Source organism: Solanum stenotomum, chromosome 10, assembly GCF_019186545.1.
Source record: "Solanum stenotomum isolate F172 chromosome 10, ASM1918654v1, whole genome shotgun sequence".
Classification (NCBI taxonomy): domain Eukaryota; kingdom Viridiplantae; phylum Streptophyta; class Magnoliopsida; order Solanales; family Solanaceae; genus Solanum; species Solanum stenotomum.
The window spans coordinates 17,309,013-17,323,869 of NC_064291.1; the positions used below are offsets into that span (position 1 = coordinate 17,309,013).

Consider the following 14,857-nt stretch of genomic DNA (forward strand, 5'->3'; position numbering starts at 1 on the left):
TTTTCCGACCTAAGCTGGGATGTCGGTTTTAGGTCGGTATTTCAGGGAATACCGACCTCCGAAGGTCGGTATTCACTGTTTTTTTAGTAGTGTCATGAGATTGCAACTAGAAACCTGGCCTCTACTAATGGGAGAGCTTCCATCTCATAATCAATATCCTCTCGGTGCTAAGAATAAATCCTGCAGAATAGTTATTAAGTCTTGACTTATTTCATAATCCATGGAAAGGTGTCCTTGGACAACCAATCCAAGTTAGTTTCATTAGGATAGCTCTTACTCTTTAATTCAATTATGTGAGAAAACATTTCAACCTAAGAATCATTTCTATGTGAGAAAAACTTTCACATCTTGCTCTTATGTGTACATTGAGAAAATCCTTTCAATAACACATCATGTTTATCATCATTGGTACATTACTCTCAAAGCACCCTTAAAACATTTACATAGATTTTATAAGAAAANTTCTTTAATTTAAAAATGACCTGGAGGGTCATTACATACATAGATTTTATAAGAAAATGCATAAGTCCATAATTTGCCTCTTGAGGTTCAAAACCCACTTTCAATCATCAATGCTTAGAAAACATGGGTTAGATATGGATTTCATCATAAATTCATATAAAGCTAGCAATACATGCTTAATTTCATAAAAATCTTCCTTAAAAATCAAAATCCCACATCATATGATTCATAACTTGAAAACATGGGGATTACATGGGTTCATAGGGAAAATCATCATAAAATCATAGTACTTCATCAATTCATGCTTAAGAGATCATAATTCAATCATCGAAATCAATATTAAAGAGAAACCATGATAATTGAAGAAAACCCTAACTCAATTGGAGAATTTAACTTTTGAAAGAGAGGAATTTGGGAACTCCATGGATGGAAGGAATCCATGAATGAAAACTATCATACCTTGAATCCAAATTCTATCTTTCAATGGAGCAATTGAGACCTTGTCTTGAAACCCTAGGTGAATCCTTCTTCTTCTTCAAGTTCTAGAGAGAGAATTATTTGAGAGTTCTTCTTTTTGGTGAATTTGGAGAGAATGATTTCTATTGCGAAATTTGGCGGGGGGGGGGGGGGGGAAAAAGACTTATATATGGGTCCTAAACATAGGCAAAATGACATAGTATAGGAACTAAATAATTAGGAAACGACCCAACTGCCCCTGAAAATAACTGACAGCTGACCACCAACGGACCCTAGTAGACGGATCGTGGTCTGACCTACGATCCGTCCTGGTGGACCGTCGTTGGTCATCAGAAAATTGGAAATTTTCCAGCGAACCGACCCCGACCATGGACCGTGGTCTAGCCTACGGTCTGTAAGTCAGGTCGTGGTCTTTAGCCTCTGCAACATTAGCAAGGTGGCCAGTCCACGGACCACACAACGGTCCGTGGTCCAACCCACGGGCAGTGGTTGGCCTCCGTGGCTAGCACCTGCAACTTCCCAAAAGTTGTTTCATTTCCCTTTTTCAGATACGGGGTGTTACACTTATTATAGTTGATGATATGATCATTCATTGTTCTACTAGGAATATAAGTGAAGCGTAACAATCTTCTTTTCATGTAAAGTTTATATTTACTATTTTTCTTCTAGAATTTCTCTTCCAATGAATTCTATAATTTATTTGCAGATGTTTCCTTCGTGTATGGATACTTTTGTTCTCTTGCAATATAAGATCGAATGGTACTGCAAGCAATACGGTTGATAATCTTTCAATCTTCTTCTCCTCCATTGTCTGGTTTCTTTTATTCTATGGAAATATCTAGTCCTTGTTGAAAAAGGACATTAAGGAACTCTCCTTGCCACATTCTGAAATGTCTTGACCCGTCAAAAAATTCAACTGCAAATTTCGCATTCGACATAATTCTTGTCATAAGAGAAGATGCCAATGATGATGTATTATTGACATTTGATGTGGACTCATCATTTTTTTCTCCCATTTTTGCTAAAAATACTATTTACTAGCTAATAATGTAAGGATCAAAGTAAACCTTTTTTCTAATGTGGAAGTCCAAACTGTGCTGCAACCACAGAGCATACTTAGATAATACCTTGGCTTTCATACCAATCGTTGCGGAAGACAAATATATAAAGAGTGATGAAATCATAACTGCTATATCTAAAAGTAGCTAATAAATAGTAAATGAGATAACAATAAAAAAAACACAAGGAACTAACGAGGTTCGGTAAAATTTTGTTTTCGTTTGCCTACTCCTAAGACACAACCAGCCAATATTTATTTCACTCCAAAAGAGTACAAATGAAATACTACAAGAGAGAAAGAAGATCAAATTCCCTTGAAGATGAGAAGGCAAGTGAGAGGTGTATTATAAATGAATTAAGAGCTACCTATTTATAGGAATAAATTCTTCCTATTGATGTCATCCATGACATCACAATCTGTCAAAATGTACATGTTTAACTTGTGAAATCATTTTATGGTTTACCTAAATTTCACCTACAAAGTTACTATCTTGACTTTTATACCAATATTGAAGAATTGTCTTCCTACCAAATCATCACATTAATTCATCTATGAATCTTGTCAAATTTAACAAAAAGAACTATAAATTAGAATGAAGATGGCAAAAATGGAAGAGCTCCTAAAATCAAAACAATGCTTCATAGGTATAATAGCATGAACAATGAGAAAAGAGAAGAAATTCTATTGAGATCATTAGAAAAACATCAAACCTTGCAAGAAGTGATGTCTCACCATCGACCAATAAAACAACATCAAACCTTGTAAGAAGTGATGCATTGCCACCCGACCATTGTCTTTGCCTCTGGAATTCATCAAGAAGAATTGTGTGTACCATATATCATTTCCATACTTACAGAGAGAGATATCCACCATTGGCATAGACGACTGATGTAACGTGACTATAGAGGATATAGAATCAGTCTTTTTTAAGAAATAAGATGAGGAAACATTTCAATTAATTTGATCAAGAGGAGTTAAAGAAAGCATAAAGATTATCACATAAAAGCACCAAGAGTGCAACTAATTAATTTGCATAAAAATTCAAATAAGTAAGGTCTACTAAAAACCCAATAAGAATATTTTTCTCATACTCTGATGATTATTTATTTTTGAAAAATATATTGGGTAATTTGATTTATAAGCATCCCATTTTTCATATTCAAAATACCATTCTAGGAAATCAAAGCAAGAAACAAAGATACACCTAAGTATTGATATAAGTTAAGGTGAAGAAACTTAATGATTTTCATGACTTACCTCTCAGTATGAGGAACCCATCAAGCAAGTTTTACATACTTCTTTTCATGTATTGGTCCATCCCTAAAATCAAAGTTCAATTGAAATCTTAAAACCCAATTTAAAATGATACAATTAAACTTTTAACTCCTTAATGGAAATAAAAGGAAGACACTTCAACTTCTCAATGATCAATTGCAATATTGAGGCTCCGTTGGTGTTTTTAAAACCCAAAAAAGAGTAACACAGAAATTGATAAAAAGAATTTGTGAACAAAAAGGAAAGAGGAAGAAGAATCGGCGGAAAGTGAAAAGAATAAACAAAATAGGCACAGTAATACAGAGGGGTGAGATATGAACTATTGGAATAAGCTTGAGGTGGGTATCGTGAACATATTTTAAGCTAATTAAATGTCGAGCGCTTAGTGGACCTCGTTCCTCACTTGTTTGAAAGATTGGTTTCAACACTACATATTATATTCCATTCCGACCTTTACCAACTCTTTGCTTACTTTGTACACAGAGCATGCCCACTCACTGCTAGGCCAGGCAAGGGGATGGAGACGGGGACTGCGGGCCTGGAAATAGGGGGACGGGTCGGTCGGGGGACAACGTTGAGTGGGATTTAACCAGAACTGGGCCAGACCGGGCCGGGATTCACGGGACAAAATTACATCCCATCCCGTCCCATTATATTAACGGGATGGGATAGTGTTTGACGGGACGGGACGATACAGGACGCGGGATTTTATATATTTTTATATATTTCTTTAATTGTATTGAAGTTATATTTTTGTGAATAACATTTTTTTTTATTGTTTTCAATAACATTTTTAGCTTAGTCAAAATGCTTACGTTTTGAAAAATTCAAATTTCATCTTTTAAATTTCAAAGTTCAAAATTAAATTTAAAATTTGAAATTTCCAACTTGAAAGTTCAAATTTGAATTTTAAATTTCAAATTTCAAATTCAAATTCAAACTTTAAATTTCAAATTTCAAATTTTAAATTTTAAAGTAAGTTTAGTATATATATAGATATATATTATTGTATTATGTATCAAATTTAAAATTAAAATGTAAGACAATAATTGTATAAAAAAGACTTGAATAAAGGCCTTTAAATTTATTCAAATAAAATCAAATTTCAACATACAACTTACAAGTTACAATTTTACAAATATTAGAGGAGTAACTAATCTACATAGCCACCTTCTAAAAAGGATTTTGTTTCAATAAGTTCTCATATGTAAATCTAATATTTGTTACAAATATTAGAGGAGTAACTAATCTACTGATTAACGTTTCAAGCACACCTCATCCAATTCTAAGTGCAAACGATCGTGAAGCAGTATAAAACCCAACAAATGAGTTGGGGTCAAATCCCACATGGAGCGGTACGTGTTGAAATTCAATTATGAGGTATGAATGTGATCTAACTATTTATAGGAATAGATATTATTGAAAAAGACATATCAAATCAAAGGTGTTTATATGAATGTCAAATGGGGGGTTTTTGGTTTGCAATTATCAGCTACTACGCAGTCACAAATAATTTGAGATAACAATAAGGAGAAGAATTATCGGGATGTGATCGATTATAAGCAAATTTCGATATATTGGTAATTGAAACTACTAGTAAATAGCTAAATATCAGTGAGTAGGCTAGACTATAATTGAAACAACTTTCTCTCAAACAACTATTCCGCTTCAAGTGATTTCTCTCGGACATCAACAAGCATAGCAATTAAGAACAACCCATAACCTTAATGCATCTTCTCTCTCGAGCAAGATGGGTAGGATTGGGCTTAGGATTCACTCTCTTGAGCTGAACCCAAATCAACCCAATACCTACAAATCATTAATCAAAAGCTTTGGTTCAAAAACCTCTCTCTCGAGCAAGCTAAGAACACAAAATTAGAACTGCATTTGCAACTACAATTCATAAAATAAACCTCATCTAATGATTAAACCCACTTCAATATAGCATTTAGACTAGTAATTAACAATACCCATAAACTAAATCAACCCATAATCACATGATCACACCCCAATAATTGAGGTTTTAGCGAAGCATCATAAAAAGATAAAAATTGTTACCAAATCGATTAGCCATCAACTGAGTAAGAGCAATTAAGCCTTTACAATGCTTCAATTTGAAGAAAATTCAAAACCCACTTGCAAAATCTCCAAATTGAGTTTCAAAACCTTCAGGTCTACTTAGAAACCTTGGAGAAAACAAAGGTACTCAAATTCCCTCACAACAAAGATGATTCCATATTCACACACTATTTCTCAACAATTTAAAGTTCAGGAATCACATACAACTCTCACACTCACAAAGACGAACACATGTATGACTTCACCCATAGGTTTGCCCTTATTTTCCAATCAACATTCACTTCAGCTCACTCAAGATCAAAATGGTCTTTTCATGGCTTGTAACTGGGTTGAGTGTCAATGTATGGTCATTTAGGCTCAGTGGCTTCTACCTTCATGAAGTGTGACCTGAACATCACATTCCTCCTTTTCTTTACAATTCAAACATGCTCATAATCCACCCCATTATTCAAATTCATATGAATTACCGGACACCCCATTTCTTTTGCAATTTTCATCACTTTATTTCACAACTTTTTCATTCTTTTTCTTTGCTTCTTTTATCTTTTTTTTTATATAGAGAGGTTCCATATTTTTCAAAACCATTACTCAAAGGGAGATTTCTTACACTTCTTTATTTTCCTTCTCTTTTCACCACACCCCAACTTAGGATTTTCTAAGTTGGTTATTCGCACATACCACACTTCATGGAAGTTATGGGTAGATGGATAAAAAGGGATCACAATTGTTCAAGTTTCTTCCAAGAAATGGATAAGGCTCAATGGGGTTCAAGCAAGGTTCACACATCTCACAAGGTTGGCCATAAAAGCGGTATATTGTCAAATTGTTTCACTCTTCAAAATTGTTGCCTAAGATCATTTCAAGTGCTTGCATCACTTAGTCAACCTGACCAATGGGAAAAACTCTAGGTGTCATCACACAATTGCTCAAAGTAATATCAAAACACAAGGCATTGGCATCAATATCAAACAAGACCCACACTTTTTCACTAGTGTGCAATGTTCATCACAAGAGACTCATTTGATAACCGGCTAGTCACAACGAGATGCTAAACGTTCACACATTGTCTATGCAACTTCATTGGCCTCATCGTAGCCGCACATTCATTTCATTCAATTAAGAGCCATCGATATTGATCATAACCGACACTCAAATTTGCATAAGAACAACCACAATCACACAGAAAAGAGGTGGCAAATTTTAAAATTCGGTTCAAAACCAATTCCATTCAAAACAGGGGCCACAAGCTAAAACATCCACAAGATTAAGATCAAAACACATATATAGATCAAAACCCAATATTCACACATAAAATATAATCACAAGAGGTAGGCATGGAAATACCTAACCCTACCCACAAAAGAAAAGCAGTTGTCCTCAACTGCAACTAAAATAACAATAATTAATAAAAACAATAGAGAGGGAGGTAAAGAATGATCATGTCTACTCAGTCGCTCCATCTCTCGGGGAACCAATGTCCGGGGTAACACTCTGAGGTTGGGCATCAGTGCCCGGTGTAGCATCAGCTACAACTACACTAGATCCATCCATGGTAGTGTCTCTCAAAGAGGCCTGTCGGGCAAGCTCAATCATAGCACCCTCTAGGTCTGCCAAATCATCATAGACAGCTGCATCTTGCTCCTCAAGCTGCTTCTCATCGGTCTCTCCCTCAAACTCAGCAGCAGCAACATCCTCCATAATATCATCTCAGGTGGTAGCTGGAGGTACCTCAGCATGGGCTGGAATCTCAGCAATCGGATCCTCGGGGATCTCAACTGACTCAAACAACGAAGTGAAGTCTGTGGACTTCAGATGGTCCACATCCTTCCTAAGCTCAGAAACCTCGGCTTTCAAAGCCATAACCTCAGTAGTCACCCCCTGTCCTCTCTCACAAATCACTACTATCACATTAAGAGCATCAATGCACTACAAGAAAATGTACATACGACAACATTAATTTGGTGACATTTGAAACAAATGTCGAAAAATAAAGAATTTCACGACATTTAAGAACAAAATGTCATAAAACAATGACATTTGATGTCAAATGTCATAGAAATAATGACATTTGGTATCAAATATCGTAAATATAATGACATTTGGTCCAAAATGTCACTATGATAATGACATTTATTGCAAAATATCTTGTTTTTAGTGACATTTAGAAAAAATATCATTTAAATGATGACATTTTGCTACAAATGTCGAATATAAAATGACATTTATTACAAAATGTCATTGGTTTTAGTGACATTTAGAAAAAATATTGCTTAAATAGTGATATTTAATATAAATGTCTAATATATTATGACATTTACTGCAAAATTTCACCAAAATAGTAACATTGTTGTAAAATGTCATTGATTTTAGCGACTTTTAGCAAAAGTGTTGGTAAAATAGCGACATTTAATACAAATGTCAAATATATTACACTACTAGAATTTCGTTGTTTGCCGACTTCAAAATTGGTCGGAATGTAGTCGGAAAATGGAGTTTTCCAATGACTTTCTGACTACTTTTGAGGCAGACTGAGCGTCGAAAAGTACTTGCCGACTACCATAGTCACTACATATAAATTAAAACCCGACCATTAAAGTATCTGAACTGCTGACTATTGTAGTCGGAACGGTAGTAAAAGAATATTTTATTAATTTAAATACTATTGACTACTGTAGTCGGAATACTTATTAAATAATAATTTATTTATTTAATAACGCCGACTATGGTTGTCGTAATAGTTAATTAATTAACTATTAGGTGATCTTCCGACTATTATAGATGGCATTTTTAATTTTCTAAAAAATAATTCTATATGAAAGCTACTTTTATTACACAAAAATGTTGTTTATTTTGGTACAACACCTGCTAAATTATACTACCATCCATCCATAAAAAATAACATAACAATACAAAACATCAAATACATTCCTAAACATTCAAATTCCACTTGATTCACATATTCACAATGGAGTCTAAAAGTTCAAGCGTCATCAAAATCAAGTCTAAGCAACACGTTGGACGTCCCTATAGCAACACTTTTGAAGTTTGGCAATGTTGTGTAGAATCTTTGTAGCCACAATTTTTTATTTTTGAGAATAATAACTTTTATTTGCATATATTCAATAATCACTTAATTAAATATATAATTGATCAAAAGCACAAAATTAACTAATAAATAAATCGAAGGAATATATTTCAAATAAATTTCGGGAAACATGTCTTGTACAACCGATACTTAAAAATCAATTGCTTAAAGATCTCTTATCAATAAATTCCACAAACCAAATGCATTCAAACATACATGACAATAGTACAAAAACTCTTCATTGTTCACTATAATAGATCGAGTTTACTTCTGGCCAGTATTCAAATTCTATTACTGGCATTTTCCTGCACATTCAAAATAAAAATAAGTTAGTGAAATAAATCATGTATTTAATATGCTCAATACTAGTCACTTTTAACAATACCTTCCCAGTCCCTTCCCAGTGTAGTGGTACTGTTATGAAAACAGTGAGTAACAAAATGGAATGCTGGTGTAATTTCCCTTAGGCATAATGGACTGCTGGAAGACAACTCTTTATAAATTTCAACATTTTAAAGACAAGAGACATCTAAAAAAATAAAGAATCACTTGCAAAGCTAATTCATCTTGAAGGCAGTGCCTTCCCAAGACAACATATAGGCTACTGATCCACATTAAAATATAAAATTTCATTCTATCAAAACTTAAAGAAAAATGAAGCTCACAGAGGTCACAATCAGCAAAGAAAAAGGAAAATGTAAGTCCATAACTTTATTCAAAAATGAATTCTACTTTTATTTAAAAATTAGAATACTAACAAAATCATACTGATTATTTTAGAAGATACAAAAAGTTGAATGAAATCGCATGAAGTAAAGGTTGAGAATAAGAAGGAAATGAAATATAAATAATATGAAAAAATAATTAAAAAAATAAAAAATGCATTAAAATGAAAAAGATTAAAACAAAAATAAAAGGAAAGAAATTAAAAAGTAATCAACTTGTAATTATATCATATAATTACCATTAATTCACAGCCCCCATGAATTGGAGAGTGTAATTACACCCGATCAATTACACCAGATCAATTACACCAAATTACCTGCTGACCAGATAATTACATGTCCAACTAAAAAGGACAGACAGTGTAATTACACCAATTACACTAAATCCAATTACCAGGGTGGGCTTTCCAAGCAGGCCTTAAAGTGTTTTTAACTGCATTTGTAGGTCTAGGTATTTTCCCAACTCAACAAAATCTACTTGTCAAAGCTTCGAAATATAGCACAAACAACCTTCCAAGATTGTTTTACTAAGAAAGCCTTCAAAATAATACGAGAGCTTTGAAAACTTCATACATAAACAATGTTTTATGCTTTTAAACTCCAAAAACAAAAACATAGGTACTCCTCAACTTATTTTATGAAAAAACATATGCATCAAGAATTAGTATTTCATAAAATAAGACACATTGCTAGGAAATATTTCCCATTTTTTTGCTTGGGGTTCCTCATACATCACCATTGAACTCATATCTTCCAAGTTCATTAGAGCTGCTTCTGCATTTTGTTCTGCTTGCAACCGAGCAGCAAGCTCTTTTGCCAACTCCGCTTTGAGATGCCTCATATCCCACAGCTTAGATTCAACCTGTTAAACACGAAAACGTACAAGAATATCATACATACAAGGTACTCGATCAGTCACAAACTACAAGATTTCTTGCTTGAGTTGTTTGGGACGAAGAGGAATCTGAACTTATTCCATGTATATATATATATATTATTTTTAATTTGTAAAAATACTCCTTTCTATCTATGTAGTTGAAAGTTGAAACATAACGTCTCATGATAAGTTACCTTTAATTCCATGAACAGGTTTTTGTATATGGTTTTCCACTATTTTTTTCCACAACCAAATTAACTTGTGAAATAAGATTTCTCAATTGTCAAGCTTTCTTCACTGGATCCTCAGTCTTATTGTCGAAAAGTACATGTCTATTGCCACATTTTTCTAGAGTTTCCTGCAACAGAAGTACAAATAATTCATTTAGATCAACCTTCACACTGCAGAGCAAGCAATCTTAACTTTTTTATGAACATATGATACTTGAAGAATGCTCAAATGCAAATAAACAAGAAAGTATGATCTGCCCATTTAACTGCATAGATATCTGCAAATAATCTAACCTTTAAAGGCTCAGGGCAATGGTCTAAGTAATCATCCAAAATCACATCATTTTCTTGAAGCTCATCGCCTCCAGTAAAGACCACAATCATGTAATCACTAATTTTTCTCTCATAAAGGTCCAGAAAGCATTTCACAGAAGCTTGTTCTTCCTTTGAAAACCGAGTTCGTACAGACAGAACCAAAAGTAGAGCATGGATGCCATCCTTAGCCAGATCAAAGCACTTAACAAGTTCTTTTATAACAAAATCAGGATCATGGGAAATATCAAACAGTCCTGCAATTTCCAGATTACACAATAAAACAAGATGCCGGACTCATATGTGCATTAATGTAAGTTCAAAATGAACGCGATCCTACTATATATAGAGTGCAGAAATCTCCCTAGAAACGAAGAAATTTGGCTATATATATACACACCAGGGGCATCAATCACGTAATTACTTGTTGTCCATAACAATGGCCTATCGGTATCACTTGGTTTGATCAGATGTATATTGCATTGTGCTACAATTTTCTACCACTGCCAGTCTGTTGGTATGAACAGCGTAATGTCGTTATTCAGTTGAACTTGAAAGATCTAATAAACCTTTTCCCTAAACATCATTTTATACGGATTAATAGAAGATGACATTGAAATGGAGTTCTTTAACTTCCCAGTAACATTGACTAATACTAAAACAAAAAACCCAAAGCATTTACACTTTATACATCAAGTTTAAACAAATATTTAACAACCATATAGTTGGTGGGGAAAAAAAAGAAAATGTAGTGGCACAACTTAACAAGTACTTAATCAAAAATGAAATGACATATGGCAACCATTTCAAGGTTCAATGACTCTTTAACAGTATGAACAATTCTTGAGACACAAATATACAAGATTTACAATGCATCAAGACAAAAATATCTTATACTCTCACCAACTTAACCAATCTCACCAACTAATTTTCCTTAAAATAAATAATATAAGTAGCTGCACTTTCATGATTGTAAGTGGTCATATCATACTAAGCAATAGAGTTGAACTCAAAATGGATCCATATTAATGAAGAGAGATGCAAATAACGAACACCAATATAACATATTTAGAGTAACAGAGCTCTGAATCCAAAATGGAACCTTATTAACAAAGAGAGAGACAGATAACTAATACAAATATAAGTTAAAGCTATCATTATCTAAGTACATATTTAAGATATATGAGATGTAGATTTTTGGTACTAACTTAATAATTTCTAACAAAAAGTTATACAAACCTTTATTTTCTCTTTTTTTTTTATCCAATTTGAGATAGTTGACAATCAAAAATTTCAAATTCTGAATATGTCAATATTAAAGATATATACTAAGAAGACTCACCAAATTCAACACCTTGAAGTTGTTGTAAAAGATGCGAAAAAGGAAGTGAATTTAACTTCGTTGGAGGAGGTAATGGTGTTTCAGTGACTTTCCTTTTTTGTAACGATTAAATAATTGTGATGAACATTCTGATTTTTGCTTTCGCGAGGGCGATATTTCTCGACAACTAAAACTTTGGACTTAAGACCTATACGAGACTCCCGTTCAGAACAAATCTGTATGTTTTCTACATGTATAAGACCCACTACTCAACAGTTAAACATTTGGGCATAGGCCTCATGAGACAAGCTCTACCACTGAGGCTCGCCTAGCGCTAAGAAGCCTTTTAAAGCACTACTACCAGCACAAAAAGGTTTTATCAATCACTAAATACCACACAAATAAGTTGCTAATCTCAATACCTTCTTCGATTCTACCATTGAAGACCTCATCGAATGAGCTCCACCATCTTTCTTCCAGTTGTTTCTTTTCTTTGATTGGTACTACTTGTAGGTGTTTTTGCATCTACAGAAGGGGGAAATAATATGAAATATATTATCTATGTGGCATGAAAAAAGAAAGGGATTTAAGAAGATGAACTTGACCTTGAAAGTATAGATTATTTTGGAGATGTCTACCTTTGTGACAAGAAAATTTGTTGGTTTCATCAGTCTGGCATTGACCTCCACCATATTGGCATTCGCCACATTCATCAGACAGTTTTCATTCTACTAGAATTTCGAGTCAATATTGTGGATTCTCACTTCTTAGTAATAGCATTAACCCTACAATTGATGCAAAAATTGAAATAATCACAGGACACGTGTAAAAAAATCATCACAACAACACAAGAATATAAGAACCTAAAACTAAATGTGTAACCACATGCAAGCAATAAACCCATATTACCCTGTCTTGTATGTTTTGTTCCTATTCTCTCTAATGAATATTCTTTTTTCTGATTCTTTTTCTGAGTGTTATGAGAAGTATTAAGATTACCCTGTTGATCATTCTGTTTACTGTGTCCCTGACCGGAAACCTTTCCCTGATGGATGAGCTGATTGTGCTGGTTCTCTTGTATGGTCTGATGAGAAGTGGTAGCAGAATCTCTAGGGTCTTTCTTAAGGTCAGTGTGTAAATTCTCATGTATATCGTGATGCAGAAACCCCCCTTTAGATACCCCTTCCTACAAGTTAGTAATATTCTCCTTCAACCCTCCATCCAACACTCCAACAGCTTCCACAACAATTAAACAATTATCTAAAGGGGTGAGGGGAAATGGGAGCATTGATTCAATACCTGTGATCTTAGAGGCCTTTGAAATTTCCTTCTTTATCCATGCCTGCAAGTACATTAGGCATAGAGGGAGGATTTTGGGATATAGGGGTTGGTAACACATAATCGGTTTTAAATGTAGGCACCAGATCAAAACCATTAATTATTGTAGTGATGAAGTGCTTTCCTAACTCAGCCAACTCCCACGTCATACAGGCAGCTGCACAACACTAACACAGTAAGGATAAAGGAAGGAAAAACACATTCGGACATTGGAATTCATAGGCAAATATGTAAGAGATGCTAATTTATCAAGGAGACACTAGAAATGTATCTGTTATTAAAATTGTAGGCACGACTCAAAATGGAAAAGAAACTATGATATTATACAGCCTCAACATATCCAAAATCATTAGAGTAGCACTTCTAGAACACAGGTCATTTCCTCAATTTTATAAATACCAAAAAATCAAAATGACAGAATCAACAGATCACCACACGAATAAAGATAGAATAACTAGTGCAAATAGTTTAGAGTACTAAACTACTAATAGAGCATAAAAAGAAGTACAAAGTCTAAACCAGGTAGAGAATTCCACTTCCTTCCTTATATAGGACCACAGATAAGTAAAGGAGACTGAAGATTTCACTTTCTTCCTGGTCAAGGGATAGAGATGTAGACTATTTCAAGGATTTCACTTGTTTGCCTGTGTTTTCCCAGCCACTGCCTTGTCTTCATTATGATTTTTGCCTGTACCTGGACTGGTTGGCAAATCTGGTTTAACAAGATCAATATAAGAGTTATGTGTAATAATAATTTTACCTGTATGACTGTGAATTTTCTAGGAATTGCTTGTGCAACTTCAGTTAAGTTTGTTTAATATTCCTGTGCTTAACTCTAGATACTTAAATATGAGTCTAATCTATGTTAGTAGACCTAACCAACAATTACTGAGAATGTGCTAACCAAAGTTGGCTTTATCCTTAAAGAGTACCAATTTGGTGAAGTACTTTGCCTCTAGGCTACTTCAATTGTTATATTCAAGAAGCAGATATTAGTTGTTGCTAAAGCATTTCTGATGCAAAATACCTTGTCTGAATTTCCAAAAATTGTGAACCAATTACAAATCGAAGTTGCACATGCCTGATGGTTGCCCGTTCTTTACATAGAGCTTTACTTAGGGTCGATTACAATTCTTTGATTAACTTTTGTTGTCCTTTGCCTACTCTCTTTTTGATTCTTTGACTATACGCGTGAACTCAAGTCGTGGTGTAGCTATTGTTTTTCTTTATCATTGGTTCAATCGGTCGAGGACGTACGAACTTGGTTGCCCTTCAAATGATATATAGTTCGTCACATAATATTAATTGTGTTGTTGCAATAGCTTTGGTTCTTCTTTAATACTAATTATTAGCTTGTTGTTATCTCTTGAATCTATTGGATTATGGTAAAAAAATCTCTACAATGTAGGATGAGACACCTTCACAAACATTAGTCATTGTCCTCGTATATGTTTGAGCTTCTAATCCAAGTCCAATTGAAAAAGAAGATAATTTAGTTCTGCTTCGGGAATTGTTGATCAGCAATTCACTTTTCTCAATACAAACATATAAGCTACTTTGTTTGGGTAATTTAAACCACATAAATAATGAGCATAATCCTCGGGTTTGATGTCATA

General features: G+C 33.9%; 1 pseudogene; it reads right to left on the reverse strand.

Moving 5' to 3' along the window:
* Window positions 1–7,060: 7,060 nt before the first annotated feature.
* On the reverse strand, window positions 7,061–12,595 carry LOC125842781 (immune-associated nucleotide-binding protein 8-like; annotated as a pseudogene).
* Window positions 12,596–14,857: the final 2,262 nt, after the last annotated feature.